The following is a 15670-nucleotide window of genomic DNA, read 5'->3' on the forward strand; positions in this document are numbered from 1 at the left end:
TTCCAAAAGAGCCCATGGCAATAAAAAGGAGGCCAAATTCCCATGACCTTAAAAGAAAATTAAGCCCAGGGACCATCAGCCCTTTACCCCAACTACGATATAAGATTAGTCTATCAATGCACAGAGTAACAGTGTATTGCTTTATTTGGAGGTTGGGGAGAAGACACCATGAGGAGGGAAGAAATCAATTAAAGGACTACAAATGCAGGGAGCAATAATGTTAAACAAGTAATACACAGTATGAGTCAGTGGAATCATTTTCTTAAGAGGACTCTACTTGTGGAAGAAAAATTTTAATTGATGTTGCAAAAAACATCAGTATGAAGTAGAAACTGGTTTCAATAATGTTAGTAGAGAATGTGTCCTAGAAAATGTGGATACCTGGATGTAAAGTTCTGTCAGCAATTTAATAGAACAGTCCCAGACAGGCTAAGGCCAAGACCTAATGAGGATCTGTGGGGAACTTTGGATGATACCTGGAGAAATGTTACAATGTGCACAAACCAGATTGAATTGCTTTCACGAGTGTTCTAAAGTTTCATATCGTAAAAGGTTTTTTCTACACACATTTCAATTTCACAGCAAGAATGGTATAAAATACCAAAACATAGAAGAGAGCATTCATGCAAGATATCTAACTCCTTGATATAATAATGCATACAATTCAAAATGATTACACTATAATTTCATCTAGGGATTTCTGCAACTACAAGGTGGTGGTTATGGAAAGCACGGCCCCCAGTTTCAACATCTAGAATGCAGCCATCGCCTTCTATGTGTTTTCTCTTTTTGAGTTTTTTCTTCATTTTTCTTATTCCACTCTGCTGTGGCTGCTGCTTCTTAGCAAAACTGGTAAAAACAAAGTTGTAATAGCTGAACATAGCACTCTGGCAATCAAGAAATGTAAAACTTTCATTTTTGTGGGAAGAAAGCACTATGTGACATTTAGAACTCTGATAACAAACAAGGTGATCACAGATTTTCCTGGCCTGAAGTCCTCCACAACTTTCCTGATCAGGTCATCATAGGAGGTCTGACTTAAGTTTGTTTCAAAGCCAGCATAAGAAAATTCTGGCTCTGGAGTGATGTGAATAGTCCAATAAGTTCCATTAGATTCCGTTCCATTCACTGAATATCCACAAGGATTAAACAGTGTGACATCAATAATGGAACTGGGTATCAGTTCATGAATTACATTCTCATGAGTGACATTTTTTTTGCAGTAATAGCATATTTCATGTAGAACTGGTCCATAACTGCTGGGTCAGGCTCACTCATTAGAATTTCAACTGTTTGATCTGGCTGACTGATTACCCAGCTCTCTGGGAAATCCAGGGTATACAAGTACCAATAGTCTGAACTCATATGTCCCATACAATATCCTGATCCACTCAGGAAAACTGCATTAAGAAAACCTATTTCTTCCTGGGAATTTCAGTGTGGGTCCCCTTGGTGAGAAGCCTTCATGAAATTCTTATGAGGCTAAAAGAAGTTTTATGTTGAGTCAAGCCCACTGTAATGCCTAGCAGGCTTCAACAGGGTAACCAGTGCTTTCAGCAAGAGTGTAGTATCACATGTTCAAAATGAAATGTTTCTTAGAGAAAAACATGCCATTCTCACTGAGTACATAAGCTTCCTGTTTGTTGGTTTTTGTCACATTTGTGAGTGAGCATTGCACATCCTTCGAAAGTACATCTCACTCAGATCTTGAGAAAGAGCAAAGCACCCCAGATTCTTGGTTTGCATTGGGTTGGTGCCGGGAGAAGCAAACCTCCAGCAGCTTCTTGGTCCCTTCGAAAAACTGTGCAGCTTCTATTACCGTGAGACTAGTGAACAACCAACAACCACAGAAAATCAACTAAATTTAATCTCTCCTTCCACTGCTGCCTCTGCAGATTGTTCCAGCTGTATTACTAAAGTCCAGTTTCTTTTATTGCTATAATTTTATGATAACTTTTAAAACAAAAGGATTAATAAAAATTTTCTGACATTTTTTTGAGCATAAGTTGAACATGAGTCTCCTGGAAATAGAGGCAAATACAGTTTAGTCTCTTGTAGTCCGCTGCTTCCCCATTAGAGAGTAGACTGAGCACTAACTAATGTAACCAGCCACACTGTAGGCACTAGATGCAAAATTCTAAATAAATTTTTATTAAATCAAACAAACAATATGTCACGAGGATAATCCATATTTGCCAAGCAGGTTTTATCTCAAGAATGCAAGGTTTGTTTAATATTTGAAAATTAATTAATGTAATTTCCCATAGATGCAGAGAAAGCATTGATAAAATCTGCCATCCATTGCTGATCAAAACTCTCAGCAAACTAGGAAAAGAAAGGAACTTTCTCAATCTGATAAAGGACATCTATTAAAAAAACAAACACTAAAACTAACATCATACTTAATGGTAAAACACTGTACGATTTCCCCTAGGAGATCTGGAACGAGACATGTCTGCTCTCACCACTCATTTTTAGTATTGTACTTGAGTTTCTAGCCAACACAATGAGGCAAGGAATAAAGAATAAAGACTCCCAGATTGGAGGGAGAGGAGTAAACTGCCTTAATCTGTAGATGACATGATTCTATAAGTAGAAAATGTACCCGCCAAAACTAAAACAAACCTAAACTTGATAAGTGAGTTTAGCAAAGTAGTAAGATACAAGAGTAATGTAAAAAAATTAAATTTTATATTTATATATTAGCAGCAAATATTTTATGTTTATATATTAGCAATGCAAATTCAAATTTAAAAATAATAACATTTGCAATAGCATCAAACATGAAATACTTAGGTATAAATCTGACAAAATATTTATATACTGTTAATTCCACAACATTGATGAGAAAAAATAAGGTCTGAGTAAATGTACGAACATACTGTGTTGTGGGTCATAACCTAATATTATTAAGATGTCAATTCAAATTGATATAGAATAAATTAATCTATAGAATCAATGAACTTCAAATAAATTTCTTAGCAAGCATTTTAATGAAACATCATTGATAAAAATGTATTTAAATGTATATACAATTGGCAAAGAAAAATTAAATTGATTCACTTTGTTGTAGATTCACTTAGGGTATGGCATTTAAGAGATTTTTTAAAAAAAGATTTAATGTTTAATGTTTTTTGGTGATTTAATGTCATTCAACATTTAAATGAACATAAACAAAAACAATAAGTTAAAACTTGCAGATGAATTTGGATTCATTAAAAAATAACAAATTATCACAGTTGTTGAAGTCAGGTTGAATTTTCTTGGAGGATTCAAATTTATATCGGAGGAAACAAATATTATAAAATGTTAATAGTAGAGTCTAGGTGGTAGGTATATGAGTGATCAGCTAAAATTTCTTTAAACTTTTATATACATTTGATAATTTCCATAGCATAATGCTTGGAAAAATTATCTGTGGGATTTCTTAGCCACTCACTGTAAATACAAGGGAGAATCCACAACCTTCTCCCATCACCAACAGACCTATTTTAGGAAAGGTGCACAGTTCAAGAACGATAAAATTAAAGGTTTCTACTCCACATGCAGAACACTTTGGGAGTTGTTTTCACTTTTATTTTTATTTTTTTAATCATACATCACCTGTTCACACCTCTGTTTGAAGAAGTGCCGCGTTCACTTTCCTTCTCCCTCCACCTCTCTACTCCTGCTTAGAAGGCAAAGCAAATACTAACTACTGTGCCAGGTACCATGCTGAATGTTTCCACATCTTAACTCATTTAATTATTAGTTTGGTATGTGTATTGGTCAGGGTTCATCAGAGAAACAGAACCAACAGGATATTTATTTATTTGTTTGTTTATGAATGTTATTAAGGAAATAATTGTCTCACATGATTATGGATGCTTGCAAGTCCCAGGATCTGCAGGGTGAGACAGCAATCTGGAGACCCGGTGGAACTGATGGTTTAGCTCCAGTCCAAGTCCCAAAGATCTCTGTACAGTTTCAGTGCAAATGCTGGCAGGCTCAAGGCCGAGTAATGCAGAATCTCCCTTAGAAAGCCCACATCAGTAATTTAGCCTGATGCAACTTTATGTTCCTTCCACCATTATCCCACACCCTTAGTATCTGTTTCCATACATGTTCCCTGGATTTCTGTCCGCATAAATTAGAAAGCTCAAATAGTTCTTTTGGAGTATAACATACCTCCTCATGACCCATGAAGATGAGTAGCTCATCTTTTGGTGTCCGCAGAGACTTGAATCTAATTATGAGTGTAGAGGCAAAGAGGGGTAATGAGGGTGGGATCTGAGGAAAATCATTATTGTTTTGCAAGGCAACTGCCTCAGGTAGGCCATTATAGTTTCCTCGGGCAATGAATGATTAATTCCCTCAATTGATGGTGCAGAAGATGCTTCCACTGTGGGTGAAGAGTCTGCTTGCATTGGTAAAGAGAACTCAGCATTTAGGGGATCAGCATCCCTCCCTCCCCAGCATTATCAGGTTCTTCCCACACATCCCCATTCCAACTTTCAGGATTCCTTTTCTTCACAATCAATGTCCTCACTTTAAAAGGGGGCACCTGTGAGGCTGGTGGTCCAACTAATATTGTAATTCAGCCAGTTGCAGGATGAAATTACACGTTCAGTTTTCAGGAATCTCAGTCCTGTGGCTACAGAAGATTAGGGTCTCATGCTCAGCATACATAGAAACTTCTGGGCCATTTATGTGACAATTGAGCTAGGAATGTGAATCCCTGAGTTTATAATTTTCTCTTCCTACTTCATCCAGCAACATTAGGAGCAACCAGCCAACCTTATTATACTCATTTGTTTGACAAAAATGTTTAAAAATTTCATATACAGTCATGCATATTCTTATAAGATTATGATAAGTGGTTGATTTGGAGTATCCAGTGGTGATATTTTGTGTATCTTTATTGTCAGATTATTCCATGGAGTATTAGTTCCATCTTTATTACTGAAAATATTTTCCCTAAATATAATCAGAGAGCCAATTCTAGAAACCCCAGAAACAATTTTAAAAAATTATACTTAAATTATTGTTTCTCTGGAACCACTCTCAATACCAAAATCTGTGTTTGTCAGAGTTCTTCAGAGAAAGAACCAATAGAAAGTATATCTATGGGCAGAGAGAGGGAGAGAAAGAGAGAGAGAGAGAGAGAGCATTAAAAAAAAGAATTAGCTCATGCAATTATTGGGGCTGGCAAGTCCTAAGATCTGCAGGGTAAGTCAGCAAGCTAGACTAAAGACCAAGGAGAGCTGATGATTTACTTCAGTCTGAAGGCTGGCAGGTTTGAGACCCAGAAAGAGCCAATGTCTCATCTCTTACTCAAGATAGGGTCAGCCTCTTTGTTCTATCCAGGCCTTCCATTTAATTAGATGAGACCCCCCTATGCTAGGGAAGGCAATCTGCTTTACTCATTCTGCTGATTAAAATGTTCATCTCGTCCAAAAATGCCCTCACAGAAACACCCAGAATAATATTTGAATAAATATCTGATCACCCCATGGCCCAGTCAAGTTGACACATAAAACTAACCATCCTGGTACTACTGAATCTTAGAGAAGAAACTTCCACCATGACAAAGCCAAGACTCTTGATATGTAATATTTGAAGAAACTTGAATGCAATCAAGAAACGAGCTCTAAGACTCTTGTGGAAAGAGCCTTTCATTCAGTTATGGAGGGAGGAGCAGTACCACAACTATGAGTCAGAGTGCTTGACATACGCTAGACCAAGCAAGGTTCTAGGGTCGCTTGTATGGGATGAATAAAAGAGATCACATATGTAGCCAGGGGTCAGATGTCATATGGCCTTGTAGGACATCAAAAGGCACACAGATTATATTCTGTATGCAACAAGTAAGCATTAGCCTTGGTGCAGGGAAGTAACATGAAGTGCTTTGAGAAAAGACATAAGGGTGGGGGAGAAGAATAAATGTTGAGGGGCTGTGTCTTTAATTCAGTTTCATTTCCTTGAAATGGGCAAACAGAATGTGCACTGGTGGGCTGCAGTAAGTGTCCCAGTCTGAATACTGCTCACCGTGTGGACAGCCTAGTCTCCCATGCACACCCTCTGTCTCGATTCTGGAATGAAATGGAAGCCAGAATACGTCAAGGTCATTGACCACCCTGATCTCAGAGGGCAGATACTACTCTCAGGATTTCCTTTGCAGCATCAGAAGCTGTAGGCTTGTTAGACTCAAAATATGTGAACCACCACCACAAGTCAACTTTGATTTAAAGCAAAGGAGCTGGCATTGCTCGAAGGTGAGGTCACTGGAATCGGAGCCCTGATGAAGTTTCTCAGAAAGAAAACATTGTGCTGTGTTTGTGTCTCCCGCACATTCCTCCTTCCCTCTCGCCTCACTTCCCACCACATGTGGGTTGGCTGTTCCTAAGGCCCCAGGGATTAAACAAAAGTCATTGAGTTTGGAGCATATCAAAGAGTCTATACACACCAGAAAGAAGTCCCCTCAACCTGGGCACAGTTTTCCAAGGAAAAATTCTCTAACTTGGATGGAAGAAGGAAACTGGGAGAGGAAGCTACTTCAGCCTGTTCTAGAAAACAGCATTTGCTGTGTGTTCATGGAATTTGCTACATAATAAGGCACTGATTCTTCAACTGTGAGTCAGAGTTTGGCTGATGGAAAGTGATGGAGGAAAAAGCCCCTGGAGGTTTATACAGAGGCAATGTTTCCAGAATTGTGACCCCATCAACAAAGGCTGGGGACAGGGATTTGGGATACCTGGGTTTCTGGATCAACCCAGCCACAGGAGTCTTGCAAGGCTGAGCTGGTTAATTTTCTCTCTTGGCTTCAGTTTCCATTTCTGTAAAGTTGGGGAAAAATAATATTATTTCCTCTATCAGGTTAATATGAGGATCAGGGTATATAATGAATGGGAAAGTGCCATGTAAACTCCAAAATTTTAACCAGAACAAGTTTGTTTTATTATCATAACATTCAACTAATTTTGTATTGAAGACCCACTCTGTTTGTACCTATTCTACTTTTGGGGAGTGAAACACAGTAGTGTATCTAGTAGAGACAGAAACTTAAAATCATACTTGTTTGTAAAAGTGGAAATATTGGTGTTTTTAAAGATATAAGCTGTTTTCCCTCACATAGAAGTGAGTTTGAACTCACCTTAGGAGACTGTTGATTATTCATTGCATATCTGAAATTCCTTTCTCTTCCAGTCTTTCCACCTCAGAAGATACTGTCATATGACACCCACTGAATTGCTCAGGAATCATCTTTGACTTCTCGTACCTTTACCCCTTCCATCAGTAGGTCTTACTTCCTGTACCTGAAGAATATAGCCCCAAATCTCTCCTCTCCTACCCATGTCTACTCCTGCCATCAGATGCAAGTCATACTCTTCTCTCACCCTGCCTATCACAAGATGACTAACTGCTTTCTCTGTATCCACCGTCATCACCTACCCTACCTTTTCTCCAAAGCAGTCACAGAGATCTTTTAAAAACCACAGTACATTTTTTTTTTAAGAAAGCATCTAATTGCCTGGATTTCAAACTCCTTAGCATGGTCAGTCATGCCCTGCATGATATAGTGTCTATCTCAACTTGGAGCACAGACAGTTCCTCTCTCCAGTGGTTCACTCTGTGTTCATCACACCGGCACTTGTGCTGTTCCTAAAGAGATTACTCTTATCTTGGGCATTCACTAGCTGTTCCCTTTCCTAAAAAGCTGTAATCCCGAATTACTGAATGATTACCTTTCTTCTCAGTCAGTTCTCCACTCAGATGTCTTGATCTCAGAAGTACATTTGCGACCACCCAACCTAATGACTACCAACCTAGTCACTTTCTCACTATGCTGCATTTTGTTTTCCTGGCATTTACCATTATCTGCAATTATCTTGTTCACTAGTTTACACCTTAGTTGTCCATTTTCACCTCTATTGGAAACTATGTGAGAACCAGTATCTTTCTCATCTATCTAGTTCAGTGCTGTATCTGGCTGCTGTTCTCACTATGACACACGCAGAACAGAATCACGTCCCCAATCGATATTTTTAGAGTGGATGAAGTGGCCCCTTTTACTTTGAGAAAGTCACTTCATGGTGCCTTAGGGGTATAAATATAAAACAAAACCCACCAAAATCCCCTGGTAGTGTTGTAGGAAGATCTATGTTGAATGACAGAACCTAAGGTACATTCCTCAGATTTATTTATTATTTATTTATTTGTTTGTTTGTTTGTTTGTTTTTTGGTGGCTGACTGGTATGGGGATCTGAACCTTGACCTTGGTGTTATAATACCATGCCCTAGATTTAACTGGCCACTCCTCAGATTTAGATAAGAGCTTTGCTCAGTGATATAAATTGGGTTCTTTTTTTAAAAATTTTATTTTTTAACAAATCATGTTTCAGAAAATTGCTTCCCTGGAAAAAAACACTTTTCCTAAATATGGATTTTGACTCACCCAGGACTATAAATTATGGAGTGTTTTTGTGGAATTATGAGCAGCTGCATATGGGAAAAGGAGAGTAGATGGAAAGGAATCATAAGCAGGGGTGTGTAGATCTGATATGTTCATCATCTCAATCTGGTGGAAAGCTTGTAAAAAAAAAAAAGGAAAAAAAAAAAGGACTGAACAGAACTCAGCAGTAGAGAGAACACAGACTGAACACCCTGCAGTTGGTGATTTTTACCAAAGCATAGCAGCATACCAGACAATGAAGATTGTCTTCTCTGGATCATACATAATACCCAGTTGTGGATGAGCATGAGGTTTTCCCTGAAGAGAATGTATAGTCCCATCATCAGTCATCTGGGGACCCTTCCAGTCCTGTTGCAGAAGATGATGCCTGGGATGAGAAGGCTTTAGAGAGGGGAAGAGAAAAACTCCCACTGTTGTAGGGGGAGCAGTCTTCATTAGCCTTGACTAACATCAAGGGATCAAGTGATGGGGAGATGCCTGGGAAGACCCCAGGCAATTGGGAGGCAGAGGATAAACCTGGGCACTAGTTTCTGCATTTGAAGAAAGACTGAGAGCTAGGCAGACATGACAAGGTAGGGGACCAATAAATTGTATTTGAGCTGTGGATCCTGAATGAAGCCACTTCTAGTGGCATTTATAAGTTGTCCATCTTATTATCCCCAACCTATTAGAAGTGTTCTCTCATTCTTGATCAGGGCAGAAGGTAAGAATGATCCTAGCCCACTGGGGACACTGCCCAGTAGAATGGCAGTCTGGTGAGGACCACTGGCAACCTATTAAGTTAGATGATGTCACAACCAAGAGGCAGATGGCGTGGATGAAACAAGGACATTACTCATCCTACTGTGTCAAAGTGTAACCTGGAAAAGTCTCCTAAATGACCAAGAAACAGTAGTTGGGTTGGAGCACCATTTTTTTTAGCAATTAAGCTGGTTGAAGCTGATGCTATGACAATTCTGCTATAAAAGGAAATGTGACTTATTCTGGAGTCATGAGCTTCTTGTCTGGAGGCAAACAGCTCACACAGACATGAGGGGGGACACGTAACTGCCCTCAAGTAGCTAACAGTTGGAGTAAGTTGTTTTGGCATTTCTCATGACCCACACAATCCTTCCTGTGTTCCTCCGTGACCTAGGCACAAGATTTTTGTTTCTCAATTTTGATTTTGGAAATGGCTGAGCCCTTTCTAAAGCCAAGCAAGAACTCCACAGAGTTCTACTTTGAAGGCCATTTCTGGATTAGCTGATTCCATCACACAAGCAAGAGTTCTTAAAATGAATTTGCATGGAAAAATAAGGGGAAGCACCCACAATAAATTGCAAGCCATTACTTTTTGTAAATAAAAGGAGGGGGGGGGTCAGTCACAGACTACTAAAATTATTCCTAAATCATGTGACTTTAATACTAATGACACAGTACAAAACTTCCTTGTTTACCAGGACTTTATTAATTTCACATGCATAATGTCATTTTGTTCCAATTTCAAGCTGATATTTTTCATGTTACTTTGTTCATAAGAAGACACTGGATCAATGAGTTATCTGCCCAGGGCACAGTGGTTAGTATGTGTCAGAATAAGGCCCAAAGCCCAGCTCACTTGCTAAAATGCTTTTACCAAGATGAGACAAAGGAATCACTGCCCTTTGTGGTACAATTTCCTTGTATAGGGATGGAGAAGCGACTTCTCTGTTGAACTCTCAGTAGAAGTGGAAGAGAGGTGAAAAGGGAACTAGAAGGACTGAACTCCAGGCTCTTGCTTTTCTTATCTGTTCTGGTTCAAAGCATTTTCTGGATATAAGAAAGTTATGTGAAGCATTTTGGAATTCAGAATTGGTATTAAAGTTATAAAACAACCAGATGTTCTGGAGCGAAGCCTCCAAACCTGCTAGAGAATGTGCTATGGTATCCACAGCTCAATCACAATTGAGACACAGATTTGAAAGAGTACTCTCTCACTTTTTTAGATTGTGCCAATGACCTTATTTGGGGTAATAACTAAAATGGGAGTGGGAGTACACTATGCAAGTTTATGGCATCTGTAATGTCTTTTCTTTCCTTCATATTTTGGAGATGTAGAAGATATTGTCACCATTTTACAGATGAGAAAACTAAGGCTTAGAGGGGTCTAGTGACTTACCCAAGGTGACAGAACAAGAAAGACTTAGTGACTGGGGATTGTAAGCCAGTATTGGCATACTACCATTCCATCTGACTTCATAATAAAATCACACTGTAGAGGTGAATTCAATTCCTGTCCATAAACAACAAGTTTTGCAAAGTGTCATCTGCTGGGCTGGACACTGAGTGACAGAGATCACTAATGGCTTAAAGGAGTGCATGGTCAGGTTGGAGAAGGGCAGAAAAAAGCTTCAGCACAGTATCTACATTATAACTACCATTCTGAATGTGTAACAATTTTAAAAGTCAATACCTGAGTCTTTACCTTCCACTCTATACAATTAGGCACTTACATTGTATCATTTAGGATACCAAACAAAAACAACAAAGTCCTGACTAATAGTAATTAAAGCAATATAGATATTTATTAATTGCTTTACCAAGAAGGTCAGTAATCGAAAATTGTAGGACTGGTTCTGTGGCTCGATGATGGCATCAGGAACCTAGGTTTTTATCTATGTGTTTATTAACTCGTGGTTGTAAAACACCTGCTGTAGCACCAGATCTCACATGCTCCACACTAGTGTCCTAAGGCAGTGTAAAAGGATTCTGTAAAGGTTCTGTCTTCTTAATCAGAGACTTACAGTGCTAAGCATCATGCTTATCTTATTTAATTTTCACCAAAACAAAACAACTTTTAGTTAGTGTTATAATATTGTCTACACCTTACAGATAAGGCAATCAGAGGGTTATTTAATTTTCCCAAGGTATGACCTCAGAGTTAAAACTCAGGTCTAATTGTTGCAGGATACAAAATAAATGCCCCCATATCAGTTGCATTTATACTCTCCAATAAAGTGCTAACAGAAAGAGAAATAAAGAAATAAGATCATTTACATCAGTCACACACACACAAAAAAAACCCTAGGAATCAATTTAATGAAGGGGGTGAAAGACCTCTAAAATGAGAACTACAAACCACTATTGGAAGATATTAAAGAAGAAACAAAAAGATGGAAAGACATTCCATACTTTTGGATTGGAAGAATTAACATTGTGAAAATGTCTATACTACCCAAAGCAATCTACAGATTCAATGCAATCCCCATCAAAATACCAATGACATTCCTCATGAAGATGAAAAAAACAATCTCAACATTCCTATGAAGCAACAAAAGACCCTGAGAAGCCAAAGCAATCCTGAGCAAAAATTTAGGGCTGGAAGCCTTAACACTACCTGACTTCAAATTATACTACAAAGCTATAGTAACCAAAATGGCATGGTACTGGCATAGAAATAGATACTCAGACCAGTGGAGCAGAATAGAGAACCCTAAAATCACCCCCCAGGCTTACAACCATCTGATATTTGACAAAGGGGACAAAAACATACACTGGGGAAAAGACTGCCTCTTCAATAAGTGGTGCTAAGAAAATTGGATATACATATGCAGAAGATTGAGACTAGATATGCATCTCTCACTGTATAGTGAAATAAACTCAAAATGGGTTAAATACTTAAGTATAAGAACTGAAACTGTAAAATTACAAAGGGAAAATATAGGTGAAACACTTCAGCAACTAGGTCTGGCACAGACTTTATGAACTTCATCCTGAAAGCACAAGCAACAAAAGAAAAAATAAACAAAAAAATAAACTGTATCAAACTGAAAAGCTTCTGCACAGCAAAGGAAACCACCAAAAGAGTGAAATGACACCCTACACAGAGGGAAAAACTTTTTGCTAACTATGCATCTGACAAGGGATTGATATCCATAATATTCAAGGAACACAAGAAATTACACATTATAAAAACAAATAACCCAATTAAAAAAATGGGCAAAGAACTGAATAGACATTTTTCAAAGGAAGACATACAAGTGGTCAATAGGTACATGAAAAAAAGCTCAACATCACTAGTCATCACAGAAATGCAAATTAAAACCACATTGAGATACCACCTCACCCCAGTTAAACTGGCTATAATAAAAAAGATGGTGAATAACAAATGCTGACAAGGGTGTGGAGAGAAAGGAACACTCCTACACTGTTGGTGGGACTGTAAATTAGTACAAACACTATGGAAAACAGTATGGAGGTTTCTCAAACAACTACAGATAGATCTTCCATATGATCCAGCAATCCCACTGCTGAGTATAAACACAGAGGAATGGAAACCATCATGTTGAAGGGATACCTGCACTCCCATGTTCATTGCAGCTCTGTTTACAATAGCCAAGACCTGGAACCAACCTAATTGTCCATCGATGGACTTTTGGATAAGGAAACTGTAGTGTAGAGACACCATGAAATACTGCTCTTCCATAAAGAAGAATCAAATTCTCCCATTTGCAACATCATGGATGAGCTTGAAGAAACTTATGTTGAATCAAATAAGCAAAGCACAGAGGGATAAATACCGCATGTACTCACTCATATGTGGGAGCTGAGAGAGAAAAAAGGAAGGAAAGAAAGACCACAGTGGTGTATTGGATATGCAGAGGGAGAGAATGTACCTAGGCATAAAGAGTGGAGTGTGGAAAGGAGGGTGGGGAGGATAGTCGAGGATAATTGGGGGGATAATTAGGTAGGGGACAGGGGTGTATTCACAATTTGCGGTAATGGGCATGCTGCCAGTATAGATCTGGCCATCACATCTTATGCACGAGTGGTGACAATTCACTCTGTACCCCATGAATATTCATAACCAATAAAAAAAATAAAATTAAAATTAAAAAGATATATATTCCAAAGAATGAGCCTTTAACCATTAAGGTACTATAAAGCCTGCTTTGCTAAAAGCTATAATCTTCCTACAGTGAAATTCAGACAAATCATGTTTTTGTAGGTTTACCATATGGCAGTTAAAGCAGCTATTCAAACTGATTTTCCTCCTTCATTTGTCAGACAAGGACATTGCATCAAAGAAAAAAGCATCTTCCGAGGTCATAGCACTGTTTAGTTGTCAGGCAGGTCCCGGATTCCAACTGCAGTCTCCTCGTCTGCTGTATAGAACTTTTCTGCTTTCATTCCCTTGATTTTATTCTATCTCAGTCTAGAAGAGGATGGGCTTAAGATGATAATATGCCTTAAATGTTTCAGTGAGACAGTGGGTGATGAGAGGGGAGAAGGTTATGCATTGCTGTCATATCTCAGACGTGGCTAAAACACCAGGAATTTTCCTCCCATTCCCATAAGAAAATGCCAGGAAAGAAACCACTTCAAGATGCTGCTATCTTGCTATGCGGGAGTGGGGTGAGTGTAGGAAAGAAGAAAAAAGAAAGAAAAGGAAATAAACTCCTACAATGTCTCTTAATCTACATTAGCAATAAACTCCACCACTCCCTCCTTTTTAACCACTACATACATCAGATGAGAGACTGTTTATCATTTCCTCTCCCTTTGTTCATGAAGACCTTCACTCCTTGAGGTCTGAGACTGTGCTGGCTGAACAAGCGCAAACAGAATGGAACAGTGTGCTTAAGTTTGCCCTGGATGAAAGAATCCTTTCTCAAATGTTCCTTCAATTCTTATCTCATTTTCTCTCTCTCATTCTTGGCTATGCTGTTGTCACTTTCTCTGTACCAGTTTTTAATACCTTCAAGACTCATGATACGTTTCTTTTATATATATATATATATATATATATATATATATGTAATTTAATTTTATTTTGTCAATATACAATGTGGTTGATTATTGCAGCCCATTAGAGAAATCTCCCTCCCTCTTTCGTCTCCCCCCTCCCTCCTAACAACCTCCTTTCTGTTCACATGTCATAACAACTACAAGGAATTGTAATTGTGTCTTCTTCCCTCCCCCCCAGGTTATTTGTGTATTTATTTATTTATTTTTAGCTCCCACAAATAAGTGAGAACATGTGATATTTCTCTTTCTGTGCCTGACTTGTTTCGCTTAATACAGTTCTCTCTAGGTACATCCATTATCATTACAAATAGCAGTATTTCATTCTTTTTTATAGCAGAGTAGTATTCCATTGTGTAGATATACCACATTTTCCATATACACTCATCTGATGATGGACATTTGGGTTGGTTCCTACTCTTAGCTATTGTAAAGAGTGCTGCAATGAACATTGGAGAACAGGTATACCTTCGACTTGCTGATTTCCCTCCATACCATTTTCCATAGAGGCTGCACCATTTTGCAGTCCCACCAACAATGCATGAGAGTTCCTCTTTCTCTGCAACCTTGCCAGCATTTATCATTCAGAGTCTTTTGAATATTAGCCATCCTAACAGGGGTGAGATGGTATCTCAGTGTAGTTTTGATTTGCATTTTCCGAATGCTGAGGGATGTTGAGCATTTTTTCATATGTCTGTTGGACATTTGTATATCTTCCTTTGAGAAATGCCTATGTAGCTCTTTTGCCCATTTTTTAATTGGGTTGCTTGTTTTTTTGTTGTAAAGTTATTTCAGTTCTTTGTATATTATGGATATTAATCCTTTGTCAGATGTAAATTTTGCAAAAAAATTCTCCCACTCTGTTGGTTGTCTTTTAACTCCGTTAATTGTTTCTTTTGCTTTGCAGAAGCTTTTTACTTTGATATAATCCCATTTGTTTATTTTTCCTTTGGTTGCCTGTGCTTTTGGGGTCGTATTCATGGAGTCTGTGCCCAGTCCTACTTCCAGAAGTGTCTCTCCTAGGTTTTCTTTAAGAAGTTTTATTGTTTCAGGGTGTGTATTTAATTATTTAATCCATTTTGAGTTGATTTTAGTATATGGTGAGAGGTATGGGTCTAGTTTCATTCTTCTGCATATGGATATCCAGTTACCACAGCACCATTTACTGAAGAGGCAAACTCTTCCCCAGTGTATAGGCTTCATGCATTTGTCAAGGATCAGATGTCTGTAGGCATGTGGGTTGACTTCTGGATTGTCTATTCTATTCCATTGATCAGTGTGTCTGTTTTTATGCCAGTACCATGCTGTTTTGGTTATTATAGCTTTGTAGTATAGTTTAAAGTCTGGTAGTGTTATGCCTCCAGCTTTATTATTATTATTATTATTATTATTATTATTATTATTATTATTATTATTATTTATTTATTTTATTTTATTTTATTTTTTTTTGCTCAG

At 38.1% G+C, this 15670-nt stretch overlaps 1 pseudogene; it reads right to left on the reverse strand.

Annotated features, from left to right (window-relative positions):
• Window positions 1-686: 686 nt before the first annotated feature.
• On the reverse strand, window positions 687-7424 carry LOC103597908 (annotated as a pseudogene).
• Between the last annotated feature and the right edge of the window lie 8246 nt (window positions 7425-15670).

Source organism: Galeopterus variegatus, unplaced genomic scaffold, assembly GCF_000696425.1.
Source record: "Galeopterus variegatus unplaced genomic scaffold, G_variegatus-3.0.2 Scaffold2461, whole genome shotgun sequence".
NCBI classification, from domain to species: Eukaryota; Metazoa; Chordata; class Mammalia; order Dermoptera; family Cynocephalidae; genus Galeopterus; species Galeopterus variegatus.